Raw genomic sequence first — 16278 nt, 5'->3', positions numbered from 1 at the left:
AGTGAAATCTAAAAAATAATCCCCCCAAACCTCGCCTTCTGCTCTTCCTGGCACTAGAGACTTCCCTTCCCTTTTAAGACCTGGGAAACTTTCATGACAGTTCAAGGAACAGTGTTATAGACCAGGGGTAACCAAACTGTGGCTTGCGAGCTGCATGCAGTTCTCTTACAGTTAGTGTGGCTTGGGGAGCCCATCACACCCCCACCCTTCTCTGTCTACCAGACTTGTGGGGCAGGGGAGAACTCAAGACCTTTGCCTTGCATAGGGATGGTGGGGTAAGGGGCTTCTGCCAGTGGGGAGGTGGGTCTCAGGACTTCAGCCCCATGGGGCACACCTACCAGAGCTCAGCAAGAGTGGGGCTGAAGCCCCAAGCCCCAGCAGGTGCCCCTTGCAGGGCAGAAGCCCCAAGTCCTGGCGGTGTGCCCCAGCTCTCAAACTTTTGAATATTGTCATGTGCAGCTCGGAGGGTCAGTAAGTTCAGTTATAGACACTGTTCACATTCAGATCCTGTTCCTAGCTAAATGAGTTTGACCCTGAACTGCAGCACTGATGTTCCATATTATGTTGCAAACCATTATACATTACTTTGCCTTGAAAAGTACAATATTTTAGATCAGTGACTGAACAGGGGAAAAATAGTAATGGTACAAAAAAGAGAACTGATTAAAAAATTGTCCCTACCATCCATCTTTTCTCTTTCTCTGCTATATTTCTCTCCATTTCCTTTTTTTTCTACTGGCAATGGCAAAAAGTTTGAGTGCAGCATACTCATGTATATTTGCCCAGTTCAAACCCAACTGCTATTGAAAGGCTTTCACACCTTTCCCTAAACTGTAAGGTTTATAGAAAAATTCCTTCATTTCCACTAGTTGGATACTATTTTTAAATGAAATTACCTTTTAAATGGATGTGCAACTGAAATTTTAGAGCCATCTCTCTTAACAGCAAAACTAAATATGACCTGAATAGCAGGTCATATTTAAGTATTTTTTCCAAAGAAAAACACCACTGAGGAATTTTAGATAAAGAGTAGCTGAGGATGTGTCAAATAAAGTGGCATAATCACCAAATTATGTGTCTGTTGTTGTCCAGCATATTGTCATATTCTACATTTCAGTGTCCAGAGCTGCACTTTTCACATAATCAATATTGATGCAAGAGATGTTATTCTTGGCTTACTATATTTGTAAAAATAATCAAATTCCATCAATAATGGGGGAAAAGGTCTAGTTCTATCAATAACAAAAGAAAGTACTGCAAAGATGCAATCAAGAGAAAACGCCACAGCCCAAATCACCCTGCACTCTTTAGGGAGGTGTTTAAAATCAAACTTTCTTTCCTAAATTTTTCCACTGTTGCTACAATCTGTGCACTAGAATTGCTAGTGACTGTGTCTTCTGGCTATGTGCTGAGCAGGGCTAGATAACAGAAGTTAAAACACGAGTAGCTGACCAACACTACACTCTTACTATTATTAATGCTGGTGGAGCTAACTTGTGGTAGCAAATGTTGGGGGAAGAAACCATAGTGTAGACAAGCCCCGTGGCTATGTAAAAGCATTGAATGCAGAGGCAGGTTGTGGTCTCCTAGTAAGAAGTGTACATAACCTGTTAGTAGTGTCAATTGGCCAAGAGTTGAAAAATAACCTGACTTTTGATGCCTCAAGAGTATGGACTTTTGAGTGGTGCATGGTAGGCACCTCCAGATGGGTACAGGAGAAGAAAAGTTTTTTTTCAATGAACAAACACAGGAAGATTTATTGCAAGGATATACAATAAATTGAACTAAAGGCTTTCCTGTCATTTGACCCAAAAGATGACTGCAAAATAGGAAACTGAACGGCAAGGATAGTATGTTAGTCAAGCTAATCTTGTTGCTGCTTCTGTATGTGGCTAATGTAGCTAAGTAGAAATATATCATTTTATGCTCAAAGAAACCACTTACCTTATGAAAGAGAAATGTTTAAAAACAGATATCAAAGTGTCATAATCATCATTCTGTCTGCTTGGGAAGAACAGTAAGTATTTGGAGGGAACTACTTTATGTTGACAAGACTACGCTGAAATGGTGAAAGAGTAGATGAGATTTCTCTGTATGACCATGTTGGCTGCATTAATGAGAGATGGTGGAATTATCTGTGCTATGGTGAAACTCATGTCTGAACACTGGGCTTTCTCTGGCCATGGCTGTGGATCTCCATCCACTAGACAGTAGAATGATCATGGATGTTTCTGTAGATCCATCTCTTTATGCTACGTTCTCCCACAAATAGCGAATTTTAAATGGAAAAGGAAGGCAATTTAAATAACTGCAAGATGTCAAGTCAATGAACACAAACCACAAAAAAGAGCACCATCCAAGCAAAATGTGAAATTATGTAATAAAGACAAGTGCAAACTACTTTCACTTAGGAAGGAAAAATCAAATGCACAACTACAAAATGGGGGAAAAACTGGTAGGGTGTAAAGTATCAGAGAGGTAGCCATGTTAGTCTGTATCCACAAAAACAGTGAGGAGTCTGGTAGCACCTTAAAGACTAACAGACACTCCATGCATCTGAAGAAGTGGGTTTTTTACCCACAAAAGCTTATGCCCGAATAAGTCTTTAAGGTGCCACCGAACTCCTCGTTGTTTTTGGTAAAGTGTGGGAACTGCAGAAAAGGTCGGGGGTTTATAGTGGATTACAAATCAAATATGAGTCAACAATGTAATGCAGTGGCAATAATATCATTCTGGGATGTAATAACAGGAGTGTCATATGTGAGACACAGGAGGTAATTGTTCCACTCTACTCAGCATTGGTGAGGACTCAGATGGAGAATTGTGTCCATCCTTTAGGAAAGATGTGGACAAACTGGAGAGAATCCAGAGGAGAGATAAAAGGTTTAGAAAACCTGACCTATGAGGAAAAGTTTAAAAAACCTGAGCAAGTTTAGTCAGGAGAAAAGAAGACTGAGGGGGGACTTGGTAGTAGGCTCCAACTACATTAAGGGCTGTTATAAAGAGGATTACGATCAACTGTTCTCAATGTCCACTGAAGGAAGGACAAGAAGTAATGGATTTAATCTGCAGCAAGAGAGATTTTGGTTAGATGTTAGGAAAATCTTTCTAACTATAAGGATAGTTAGGCTCTGGAATAGGCTTCCAAGGGAGGTTGTGGAATCCCCATAGAATCATAGAAGATTAGGGTTGGAAGAGACCTCAGGAGGTCATCTAGTCCAACCCATCACTGAAGGTTTTTAAGAACAGGTTGCACAAACACCTGTCAGGAATGGTTTAAGTGTACTAGGTCCTGCCTCAGCACAGAGGTCTGAATTTGATGACTTCTCAATATTCCTTCCAACCCTACATTTCTGTGATTCTGTGAACACACTATGGTCCATTCATCTACTGAATGGCAAGGAATGTGAAGCACAGCAGCGTGCTGGAGGTAGAGAGCAGAAGTATTAATAAATAATTTTTGCAACATAAAGAGTAACCACAATCTCAGAAATAAGTGAGCAACATATTGTCTTGTGATGTCCTGTTTGTGTGCAGTTTTCAAGCTTCTGTTAATTGGCCTTATAAAAGGGCTTGGCTGATGGGGAAAATACTGGGAGCAGATGGGGACATGGCTGGAGTGCAGTGCACTCCAGCTATTCTGGGGTGCATCTGTGGAGCCATTACAGGAATATAAATTAGAGCACTCCTGGGTCCAGTCTGACTTATGTTGGGGACTACTTCAGTACCCAGCCAGTGCCAGAATCCAGAGCACAAATATGGTGCACAACCAAGTTTGCTTTCCGTGTAATGCCCCCCGCTATTGGACTCACCTTCTTAGAGGCTGTGACAGGGCAGAGTGGCCCCGCACTAGTACCGCAGGGGTTAACCCTTCCTTCCTGGCAGAGGAAGCCCCGCCCCGGAAGCCCTGCTGGGCATGCTCCAACTGGAGACTAGGTATAAAAACCTGCAAAGCTGCTCAGTCTGGGCTGACCACCAGAGGAAAAGGAGGCACACTGCCAGCTCCTGAGGAGGGACAGCCAACACTCCAGGATCCAGCCAAGCTGGGATGCACCCGGCGTCCCAGACAGAGGTCTCGATTGGAGGGGGTGGACCGGAGGACCCCCACCCCCCCCGGAGTGGAGAACACGATGTTGATGGTAGGAAGTGACCCAGGGGAACTTTAGAGACAAGCAGCATTAAAGCTGCACTGACACGTGGCATGTTGCAGGAGGATCCCCGCAAGGGTAAGCGCGAGGGGAAACCCCGCCGATAGGAGAGCCCTGGGTCGGGACCCGGTGGAGAGGGCGGGCCTGGGTCCCCCTACCACTCCGGCCATTGGGATACACTTCCCCGCCTAAGAGGGGGAAGGCTATGGACTCTGGCTGTTGGGCCACACTGCCCTGATACTCGGGGCGAGTTGTATGGACTCTGGCCACTGGGCCATGCTGCCCTGATATGTGGGGGCGCGACACATGGACTTGGACTGTTAGGTCCCGCTACCCCGACCAAGGGGTGAGCATGAGGAAACTGGCCATTGGGATGCCCTGAAAGGGATGGACGTGGGAACTTAAGAGTGGCGAGGCCCTGACACCCCATCCACCTCTGCCACAAAAGGGCGCTGTGGTGCCGGACCTGTCACAGAGGCGCAGCTTACAACTGGAGGTCCCCCTCTCCATATTTGGTAAAAAAACAAACAAACAAAAAACTTTTTTGATCCCAGGTCCAACCTACCAATATGAGTTTAGAGTTCAATATGACTTTTTGTGTATGTGGATTTTCGAGGTGTGTTCAGGGAGGTGTCAGGACAAGTCAAGTTTATTAGAAAAACTCATTTGTAATCTTGACTTTTGGCACCTACTGTTGCTCCATAATATGACATTCATTTATTTAATCTGCTAGCTTCCTATAAGAATTTTGTTAAGCTATTTAACATTTCAAATTTGCTGTCACGAGATATTTGGGGGCAGGGGTGAGTGTAAAGTGTGTATGATACCAATAATTTCATACAAACTTTGAAATAATATCAATAATAATTTGTTATACTGCCAAAATACTCGGACAATATTGCAGTGCTTAATCATAGCTTAATTAAAATAGTACAATAATTATATGAAATAAGATTCAGATTCTCTGTACTTTTCACCTATGCTTCACACATTCCAGAGTATTTCTCATCTACAACCTCTGTAGGGCAAAGATTTTTTTTTTTTAATCTTCCTTATATGAGAACAGAAGGTACTATTCTGGGTTTTTGTTTCAGCCATGGGAGCAGACCAGTTCTTAGTTAAAGTGTTAAGTTAACTGTGTTATGAACTGCCTTTCCTCCACTCTAATTTTTTTCCCACATACATGTCAGTGGGTGAAATCAGGTATAAAGATACGTATAACACCAAACATGGCAGTGCTTTCTCCGAAGAGGGAGAATATAGTAGCAGAGATGACATTTGTATGGGGTGTAGCTGGCTGCACATCCAAACTCATGATTACTTGCCAACTAATCCAAATGAAACAGTCTGACTAACTTATGAATGGGCACAATGCCATCTGAACACATGGACATGAGGTCAAGCTGCCAAGAGACCACATCTGAGCATCAGATGTGTTTGCTGAGTGTTGGGTATCCAGCCTGGAATTCCAAACAGCTGTCCAAACTGAGGTTATGCATCAGTGATTAGGGGAACGTGAAAATGCTAATCTAGCACTTGGCAGGGTTTACTTAGAAAAACATAAAATTGTCTCTACCGCTACACAGAGACTTTGTCCCTGTTATATGAAACAGGATGTTGTTTGGGAGTGGATAGAGACTCCCAACACCACCCTTTATTATCTGTCTGACAGGAGCTAGCCAAAATAACAGCAATCTTTCTGCTGAGATGCCAAAAAACATATTGGCTGTTGTCTAAGTGTTAGTGGCTACAGCCATTTCAGATGTGCCTCATTTCACTCCTGTAAAGCTATCACCAATACCAAGCCCTGGAAGACTGGCACAAGGGGAAGCTTTGTATTATATATTCAGTAACAAGCCCTGCAGTTATGGCATCAAGACAAGTATAATACTTCCTTTTCAGTAGGCCTGGGAATGTTCAGGTGGGAAGATACCCTATGTTCAGATAGAAGAGATAAAAAAAAGTCTGAAAATGATTTATTTCTATCAACATTACGTGAAACATCTTTATTTTTAAAAAGTCTGAAGTTTATCTGAGAGCTGCAGCAAAGACACTGACAAGAAACAGAGTTATGACATGAACCATAGTGAACAAATCCTCAGGGCACAATCTCAGGGTCACTTCCCTACTCCCAGTGTCTGGCAACGTATCCTTAATCTGAATGTACCCAGTGGGGTCCCAGTGAAAACCAAACTTTGGTTCTTCACTCCATATTCAGCCATTAAAATTAAAGGGACTAATTTTTAGAGGTGTGGAGCACCTGCATCTCCTATCAGCCCATGCTACAAATGCTCATCTATTAAAATCATGCCTCTTTTATGTAGAACCCTAATTTCAGGCTCCAGATTTGAAAATGTTGGCCTAAATCAAGATATAGTATAAATTATATAGGAAAATCCGCAAAGTTTCTTCTTTCTCCTCTTTGTATGAAAACTCTCTATGTAATACTCAAAATAGTGATGAAGTAAAAATGGCACCTTCTGTGTCAGTTGAACTACTCGCTGTATGCAGTCAGAATCTTACCTACTTGATTCAGTGACAAAAATATGTTTTTATTCCTTTGAACTCATGTTAGCTAAGCAGAGCCAATATCACCATTGAAGAATGAGCTGGATGCTATTCTGGCCCATGCTAACTACATTCAAACAGCAGAATCTTTTTTGATAATGCACAACCCAGAAATAGCACAGCTTGGCCTTCAGATCCCAAACTTTACCTGCAGGGCTGTCCATTGAAAATAAAACCAGCTCGTTACGTATAGCCTCAGCAAAATTGATATAGGCGTTATTGAGTGACAAAAGTGGGATCCTAAGATGCCATTTCTGCAGCCACTTTTTAGATGCTGCGCTTACAAATTCTACCACTCATACCCACACGTTGAATGTTCAGTTGCAGTAATTACATGAGCGGTTTGGCACATAATTGTGTACACAGCTTTCCTTGCATTCGTCCATATAAAAATATAAGCAATAATTTTTTAAGCTCTTTAATAAAATCACCATGATCTACTCTGCATATTTGTAATGGGCAGGATATTTCTCTGTTTTGTCATTGTGGTGCATAACCCAAACACAAGTTGGCTCAGTCATGCTGTCTGTTTCAATAAGTAATGAATTATTAATTCTAATACAGGTTGCTTTGATGGTAAGTGTTATGCTGAGAAATCTATTTGAGCAATTTGTCTAATTTACTTGAACAATCTACTATAAATGTGACCTTATATAGTTGTATTAAGAAAACTAATGCTTTTAAGTAAAAGTTAATTTATTGAAATTAGACAGACTGTAACAGCTGTGAACTAACTAAAGTGAAACACTCACTTGATGGATGAAATAAAAGTTAAACTGGAAATGAATGGGATAATTAACCAGAATTGGCTTCTACTATAGCACCTTCTTTACAAGGATTTCAGTGTTTTTACAAACATTAATGACTTAGGCTTCACAGTACTCCTGTGAGGTAACAAAGAATTAGTTATCCACATTTCAGCTGCAAGACCGAGAGATTTAAGTGACTTTCCCAAATTCACATAGGAAGTCTACTGCAGAACTGGGTACAGAATCCAGATCTACTGGTACCCGGTCCTGTAACATAACCTACACCTGACTTTTTCTTGAGTTGTTTGAGCAAACATTTGTTCCATATGGAGTTTGCTTTGTGAATAGTGCAGATAGTTACATGCTCTTGTGGAATACATTTGAACACTTCATATTTCATGCATGGACAGATTCTGATACTCTTACTCATGCTGAATATTATCTTACTCCACCATTAAAGTCTAGGAGAATATTGATGCTTTATTTTTTTACCCAGTTAGAAATGCTATTTGCTGCCCAGAATATATGATTGTCTTTTGTGCAGAATCTTTTAGGATATTGTAAAAGACACTTTCATGCCTGGCTGAGCAACCAAATAAAAAAGCTACCCAGGCTCCCAAACCACTCTGTCCTGTTTATAAAGATGCCTCTCACTGGGTAGGATTAGAGACTTAGGGGAAATTAGTCTCCTTTACTTCCATTCTCCCTTTATTTGTATCAGGAGGGAAAGCAAACCTGCTTGTCTTCTATTAATCGAGCTGATCAAATAATTAAAAAGCATATTTGTAAGTAAACTTATGAATAAATGACTTGGATTCAATTTGCTGCTATTTGTGTAGCCATATTTGTGAATATTTGGATATATTCCCAGTATTCATCAAACTGTTCGTGAATTCCTTAAACTTAACAAACTTGTATTGGAAGTATACTATTCATTATTCTCGTGTTGAAAAAGCCTAGATTCATGTTATGTTTGCTTTCACAAATAGTATTTGGCCAACTCCATTAATAAACATTAAATAGATTCCTGCAATTCTCCCATCAAAGACACTATTTCAGATGACTTTTTTTAAATATTCCCCCTTACCATTTTTTCCTCAATAAAATCCTGCCTAGTTTGTGCCGTATTTGACTGGTCTCTTGTTGATGCCAGTGCAAAGTTCCTCTGTCATGTCATTTTTTTTACTTTCAAGTTTGTATCTTCTGTTTGTTTTTCGTACTATGTGAAAAGCGCAAAAACAAGCAAACTGAAATTTTCATGTGCATTTTCTTTAGTGAGATGTGGGTCCCTTCAGCAGCATTATGGAGTGTTCTGAGTCACTTGCGGAGGCTAGAAGGGGATAGGAGTTAATCTGATTATGATAGGCATCTTGGCATCTTCTTTCCATTGGAACTTCAGCAGTCTGCTTTCAATCTGTTCAGCCAGACTATATTTTTTTCTTTTCTTGGACTTGGATATTTTTTTCTTTTTCTCCTGGGTAGAGTAGAAAGTGACTTGCGAACTTTATCAAGACAAACTGTAATATCTATTAGATGCTTTTCCCTTTATGATTTTTCTTTTTGTAATCTTTCTTATTAACAGCAATAGAGTATTAGTGATGACTGAAATATGAAAATTATAAATACATTATTTTAAAAGTTAGAAATACACATTCTGTGCTAGCACTCAGCAGTTGTTAGAGAGTTCAGTGGAATGCAGTAATAACTTTTTACCAAGAGTGAATTGAATGCACATATGACTTACACATGTACTTTGCTATTGTTCACAAATGGTAATAATTTATAGGCATGGGTCTCTAGATTTTTGAATCATTTAAAAATAATTAAAATACCAGACAAGACAGTTAACTGTAAAATGTATAAGATTAACATTTATTCAGTAGTTTTCAGTGAAGTAGTTTATCATAATGTTGATCCATTTGATTTATTTTTGTATTTAATATATAGTGTATTGTGGTTTGTGGGGGTCTTGAGTAGAAATGGATTTTATTGGTTCATATGGGCTGTTCACTGCCAGTAACTCAGCCTACTCTCTTACCAATCAATCTTTAAAATATTAAATGACAATAAAACATCCCAGATTGCTACTGTGAAAGCAAATGTGATATCAGAGACACTAGCCTGGTATTACTGAAGGAGTCAGACAAATAGAGGCGGATTCTAAGAGGGGAAGGTCTTCTGTTTACAACACTCTCACATGTCTTCATAATAATCAAGGATTTAAAAGAAAATAAAGAAGAAATCCCATCACTGTAACTGTGCTTCAAAAAAGTTATATTTTGTAAAATTTGACTTCGTGTTAGTGGCTATTCTGAATTTATTCTGAACAAAGAGAGATAACAGAGCAGGACCAGGACAGTCCTTTCAAATTCGCAGATGCACATGTTTAAAGAACTCGGCATTTTAATTATGCTTTTTAAAAGTTTACTGACAATCAACAGAACTAATCTGTTTAGAATTCAAATCTGAATATGTTTAAATAGCCATTTAGTCCTAAGGGAAACTGAATCATCTGTTAAACTGAACCATGCAGATTTGTGTTCTTTGATGGTCATTTATCGTTACAGATAAAATTTGCTGTATTGACTGAGCAAAACTAAATCAGCAATATACCCATTTCATTCTTGACTATGATTTTGCCTGTAAGGAACAAACCATGTATAATATATAAATTACAAATTGAAACGAAGTGCACATCTCGCTCTCTTTCAGTATAAGCTTCTTGAACCAAGGGCACAGACTGCTTGACCAGTGAGCCATGTGATAAAGCACAAACAGCGCAGGAAATGAAAACCCTAGGAGCAGCAGATGATGTGGGCAGGAGGCACAGGTATTTCACTCAACTCTATCTGGTTCACTCCCCAGGCACACAAAGAAAACTTAAACATTATTTACTCAACCATGTGCCAGTTAAAACCAATATCTCTAGACCATCTGTTCAGGAAGATGACCTCATGGAACTTTCTGCCCTAACATTACGTCAGCATAATTCTGGCTAATCAATCTCTTCTTGATCACATTGTTTTAAAGTATTCCTTAGTGATGGGAAGGATTAAAGTAAGTACTGGAAGCTCATATTAGTTGGATTTTCAGCATATGTTTTAGGAAACAGAGTCCTGTCTGTAGCTGATATCAGTGTAGCTCTACAGAAATCATGTGAGCTATTCTGACTTACACCAGCTGAGCATCTATCCCATATATATAAAATATATCCGTACCATAATATCACTTTAAGATGTCCTTTCCCAGGACTCTCCAAGAGACTTTACAAGGGGATGGACTTTGATGATCTACCCAGTCTTTTTCCATCTGTAGCTACTCTGATCCTGTTATGTGGTCATTTTAAAATATAGTGGTGGTAATTCCAGTTGCTATAATTGGAAAATAATGTGGTGCTGCCCACTTAACATGGACATTTTTTTCAATACTAAATCTGCTTATGTGTCAAATATCTAATACCTCAAGCTGGCTGTGGGTCATAAGCAGAGCTGTCCCTAGGGTATGGCTAATCGGGGCAACTGTCCCAGGCCCCGCACTTTGGGGGTCCTTGCAGGAGGTGGGTGGGGAGGTGAGGCAAGCAGGATGAGGAGGTGAAAGGGGTGGTGGCAGGGGTAGATGGCGAGGAGGAGCCCCCCTACAGAACCTCTCCTTTTCCCCAGTGCCTCCTGCCTTCTGGTGGGGCCCACCAATCAGCATCTCCTCCTCCCTCTCAGCACCTGCTGCGTATCAGATGTTTCACCCATGGCATCGGGAGGGAGGGGAGAGGAGTGAGGGCCACAGTTGCCAACTTTCATGTGGTAAATAAGCACCCAGACTTTCACAATAAACCAAAAATCAAGCTAATCCCATTTCAAAACAAGGCCTAAACAAGCTAATCCCCAAGAACCCCAACACTCTATATGACTAGATTCCCCCCGGCGTGCAGTCTGGGACTGTAGTGGGCCCGCTGTGCACCCCTGACTCTCTCCCTCCCTTGCCCCTGCTTGCCAGGAGCTGATAAAAAAAAAAAGAAGCTACAAACCAAAAACTAGCCAACAAGCAACTCACAAGCCAATTAAGCCAAAAAAAAAAAGAGCCCAATTTCTGTGTTTTTTTTTTCACAGGTTTGGCATGTCTGGCGAGGGCACAGTGTGCTCAGGGGAGGGGGCAGAACTGGGCGGGGAAGAGGCAGGACAGGGGGAGCAAGTGGTGGGGCGGGAAGGAGCAGGGGGGAGTAGGGCCTTGGGGGAAGGGGTGTAGTTGGGACAGGCCTGGGCGGAGCTAGGGGGAGCACCCACCAGGCAAATTAGAAACTTGGCACCTATGTCCCGGGCCCTGCACACCTCTAGGGACGGCCCTGGTCATAACAAAAGAGTCTTGCAAATAAAGAAATTATTTAAATTCTTTTTCAGTGGAAAGCAAAGAAGAGAAACCCTCAGTGTCTCCACTCGGGCCTTTCTTAATGGGATTACATGGAAAGATTGAGCAATGGCCATTCAAATTCAATGTGCATGAATGCTTGGTTTCCAACTGATTAACAATGATGTGTAAGCCTGGAATACTCTGGGAGATCACTAACAGTTGAGTCATAGTTTCACTATGTCTACAGAGCTATTCTTTGGGACGAGCACATACAGTACAGTATAGTATCGCATTTTAATCCATATTTACACCAAAACAGCTTGCTTGCCCACTCCACCTTCTATTTCATTTGAGTTTGGCATGTAATCCCTTGGCTCAAAGCCAGTTCTCAGTTACATCCCCTGCAGCCCAGTTTACCTGCGGGCTGACTTTGGCCCACTGTTTAATTTCCCGTTTGGTAAAAGTATCTGGCCAGTCATTCTAGCACTGAATTTGGTCTCTCTCACCTGACTCTTTCACTTATCCCTGTCACTTCCATTTATTCATTTGCACCTTTGTGGTGTTCTGATCTGGTTCCTGTTGGTTGCCAGGCAACCATAACTGTATTTTGCTGGGTTCTGCAGTACACCCATCACTGAACTGCTGTGCAGAGTTAGGTAGTAACTGATGTTCGACTGTATCTTTTATTTTTATCAATGCCCACAAATTGGACGTTTCTAATGAAATAGTGTTTGAATTTTGAAGGATGCAAACTTTCCAGATACATAATCAATATCAAGGGAGGGTGGATCAGGAATAAAGCAGGGTGGAAAACAGTGAAATAAAGTTGTTTTACTGTGTGTTCTGCACTCCTGAAAACACCTTTGGGACGTGACATGGCTCTTCTGAGGCATCACTCTAATGATGTGGTATCATGTTCCACAGTTTAGACGTGTCTGGTCAGGCTGTTAGCAAGCATCAGTGGTATCCAGAAATCGGCAGAAATAGTGGTTGGCTGATTAACTTTATTTTATTTAATCTTACATCTAGACACAAAGAGGATTTTTTTTTGTGTGTATTCTTTATAGCTCAGTGATACGTGGAGCTGGGGGCTACTGCTGGTGTATCCATTAGAGTTATATACTTCTTTAGTTGAATCTAGACAGATGGCAGAGAAAACATGTATGAGAGTCTGGAAAAAACACACTAAAAATATAGAGAAGGAAAAAAAATTTACAATTGCAGTGAATGGATATATGTCTAGTGCCTAGCAGGATAAATCTCACACCAGGGAATTCATTTACATATTATTAAAGTTGACATGTTAATACCAAAGCATTAAAATATGTAAATAGCATAAGCCTGCACCAAATCCTAATTACTGCTTTACATTATCAACTCATTTACTCTTTATGATATTTTATGACTATTCAGCTGTGTCAGCGAACAATTATGAGAACCTTCTACAATTTCTTTCTTTCTTTCTTTCTTTCTTTCTTTCTTTCCATTCCCCTAGTTTGGAAATAATGAGAAGATGCACATTGGTGAATGCCCTTTTTGCATGAACAACATATGCTCTGGGTTCCTGGTGTTTCACTTGTCTGTCTTTTATCCTGCTTATCACAAAGGCAGATTTATATGCAGGCTAATGAGAGCTGACATTTCTTACACTATCTGCTACAGTTACAGCACAGATTTAATGTTTCACAGGTGTGATATCATTACAAAATAAGCTAGAGGCGTCTAAGCATTGAGGAAAAACTTAACAATTATTATGAGAGAAAAAGATGCTTCGTTTTATGAAGGATTGTACCTTTTGAGTCATAATGTCTTTAGGGCAGGGAAGAAATTTGTCACAAAATCTGTACTGCCAACCTGGAATAAGGCTTTCTCCCCCTCACCCCCCCAATAACTTAAAGCATTTATTGAAATCAAAAAGTGGCGATGTGACATTTCTTGATTTTAGTAAAAATGTCTGAAATTTGATCATGTTTTATTCATTTCAAATAGTTGCTTTAAATTAAAAGGAAATATGTTTGGGATGTGGCGCTGCTTTTTGTGGTGAGTCTCATGGTTTATGACAAGAAACGTAAAGTTGCTTACAGCAGCTCAAGACGTATCCGATCATGCCATGTCAGTAAGTGTTTACAAACAGGCAGAAAGAGCAGTTCTGCTGGAAAATCCACAATGTAGGGCCAGATCCTTACGCAGTGAAAACCACCATTAAAGTCAAAATTCTATCTGCATTAGGATATGGTACTTAGTCCTTAGTCCGAATAATGTGCCCAACTGTACCTGTCAAATGTTTACCTTTTAAAAAAAACTTACACCACAGGGATCATAATTACTAAGTGTTTATAAGGGTCCAGATCCTGTTAAATGCTAAGCACCCTCAACACCCATAGAAGTAAGAGGAAGGGGACTCAACCCTTTCAGGATCAGGACCATAGTGCATGAACCTACAGTCTGACTAAAGAATTGATATGGATAGCAGAATAAAGGAACTGAGAAATAAATAGAAACAGTTTCCACTAAAGTGAAAGTTTGGAGCCAAAAGGCACATTCAGAACCATTTTAAGCCAAGGGCAGATGACACGTGATTCAAAATTTAATGAGCCTTAAATGCCATAGAATGTGACAGATGTACAGTTACAGCATAAAGGCTCTGCGCAGTTGCATACCTTTCCATAACTTATTTAAAAGGCCGGTTTATAACGCACAGGATCATAAATTCAATCTGAAGATGCAGGGATGGAGCCCAGAACCATTTCAGATGGTCACAGTAATCCATTCCAACTCAGATTTTATTTTAACTGTGGGAGTTCCTAAGCTTCATTGCCTGATGCCACAGACCCTTCTTGTAGAAGCTTCACTTCACATCCTCTGACTGCTCACCTATATGACACAGCCTGAAGCTCTAAAAGATGCCTTGCGGTAGGTTGCATCCCCTGTTGGTTAGAGTCTCCATGGCATGTCTTGGAATGTGAAATGTTTTACTATGTTCCAGAGTCTTTGTTGCTCTTCCTAAATTTATGCCTTGATCTTTACAGTGGTGCTGAGCATCCAGAGCTCCCACTGGTCACTTATTTTGGTATTTAAGTATGGTTTTAGGCCTTATCTCTTGATGAGTTAGGTTTAATAATGTTGGCCTTAGTGCACGCTACTCTTTTTGGCAACTGCCGCTACTAATGCCCTGAAATGATCCATCCTTTAAATATCTGATTCCGCCAATGGGAATTATAATATACATCTGTGATGCTATATAAAATAACAATGGGCTGGGTGCTGCCTTTTAAAGGCATGGGTGGGCTAAGAGGTTCCTAACTGCATCAGAGTCCGCTAGAACAATTCTGGTTTATGAGGTAGGAAGACTCATGGGGCTGGAGGGCAGCAAATTCAGCAGCATACCTACTCATGTTCCAAAAAGGAGCAGTGTGTGCATCCTCTAGTGCCAGATGGCAATATGTGCATGGGGGAGCTAGGGGCCTGATCATGCCCTCATTCCAGCTGGCATGCCCCTTTAGATTCATGTGAGCTGGGTTCCAGGCCTAGTGCTAGGTCTATCCCTTGCCTTCTCCCTATGTGTGAGCATTAGGGAGAAAATATTTGTGATGCCATCTTCCCCTTCCCCAAATGAATGCTCATGTGAGGTGAAGAGCACGATTTTGCCCTTCATAAATAACCCATTTAAAATACAAATAGGTTTCCCTGTGTTTAATTATTGATATTTTCCAAATGGTAATTCAGAAATAAAGCATAAGTGCATAAGTTTTAGGTTCATTATTAGCAATGTAATAGCACCCAAAAGTAGGGAAATGCTTTAAAAATATGTAATAAGACAGGATGGTGACCCAAGGACTTCTGGATGCCAACTGCCAAAGAGCACAGGGATCCTTTGGGTTCAGCAAAAGAATGTCATGTAAGAGCTCTACTGAAAGCCTGTGTCACGCTGGTTGGCATAATCATTGCCTGATGTATGCATGAAAAATATGTGAAGAGTTATGTATACATACTGAAAACTTTGTTTTCTGTGAGTTAAGACAGGTCACCAAAGGGTAATCCATATATTCCTGGCAGGCAGCAGGGGAAGAGAGACTTATCTCACTCTGTCTGGTCATATGCAAATTGAATCTTCTGTCATTCACAATGAACACACATTTTCAGTCTGAGAAAAATGCTGATCAATAGATTATGGGAGCTGGCATTAAAAACAAAAACAGCCTGTTTTAGGGGTAAGACCATGAATTTTTGAAACTATATCTGGGGCACAAATGAACCCCTATATTTTTCTCTAATCTGTGAGGACAAGTTGCCAGCAGGCTTGATCTTATAAGAAGAGGTCTCAGCCAAACTGGTTGAAAATGCTGGGGCAAGAACTTGGGGTATGCTATCTTGTAGGAGATAGGGGAATGCCTTGTTTAGTCTCTAGAAAGTGTGTTATCGTTTTGTTTTATATGTAACCCCTTGTTTCCAATATTCTTACTCACTATCAC

General features: G+C 40.6%; 1 long non-coding RNA gene across 4 annotated transcripts in view; it reads left to right on the top strand.

Annotated features, from left to right (window-relative positions):
• LOC140896235 (uncharacterized) overlaps positions 1–16278 on the top strand; it is a 382955-nt gene that overhangs the window by 151803 nt on the left and 214874 nt on the right. For all 4 annotated transcript variants that reach the window (XR_012154477.1, XR_012154476.1, XR_012154475.1 and 1 more), the window contains one exon: positions 10178–10295. This is a non-coding gene — a long non-coding RNA (uncharacterized lncRNA). The remainder of the gene's footprint in view (positions 1–10177; positions 10296–16278) is intronic.

This window comes from Lepidochelys kempii, chromosome 12 (assembly GCF_965140265.1).
Source record: "Lepidochelys kempii isolate rLepKem1 chromosome 12, rLepKem1.hap2, whole genome shotgun sequence".
Lineage (NCBI taxonomy): Eukaryota > Metazoa > Chordata > Testudines > Cheloniidae > Lepidochelys > Lepidochelys kempii.
The sequence above is the reverse complement of the archived record's forward strand: the minus strand, read 5'-3'. Positions and strand labels throughout refer to the sequence as shown.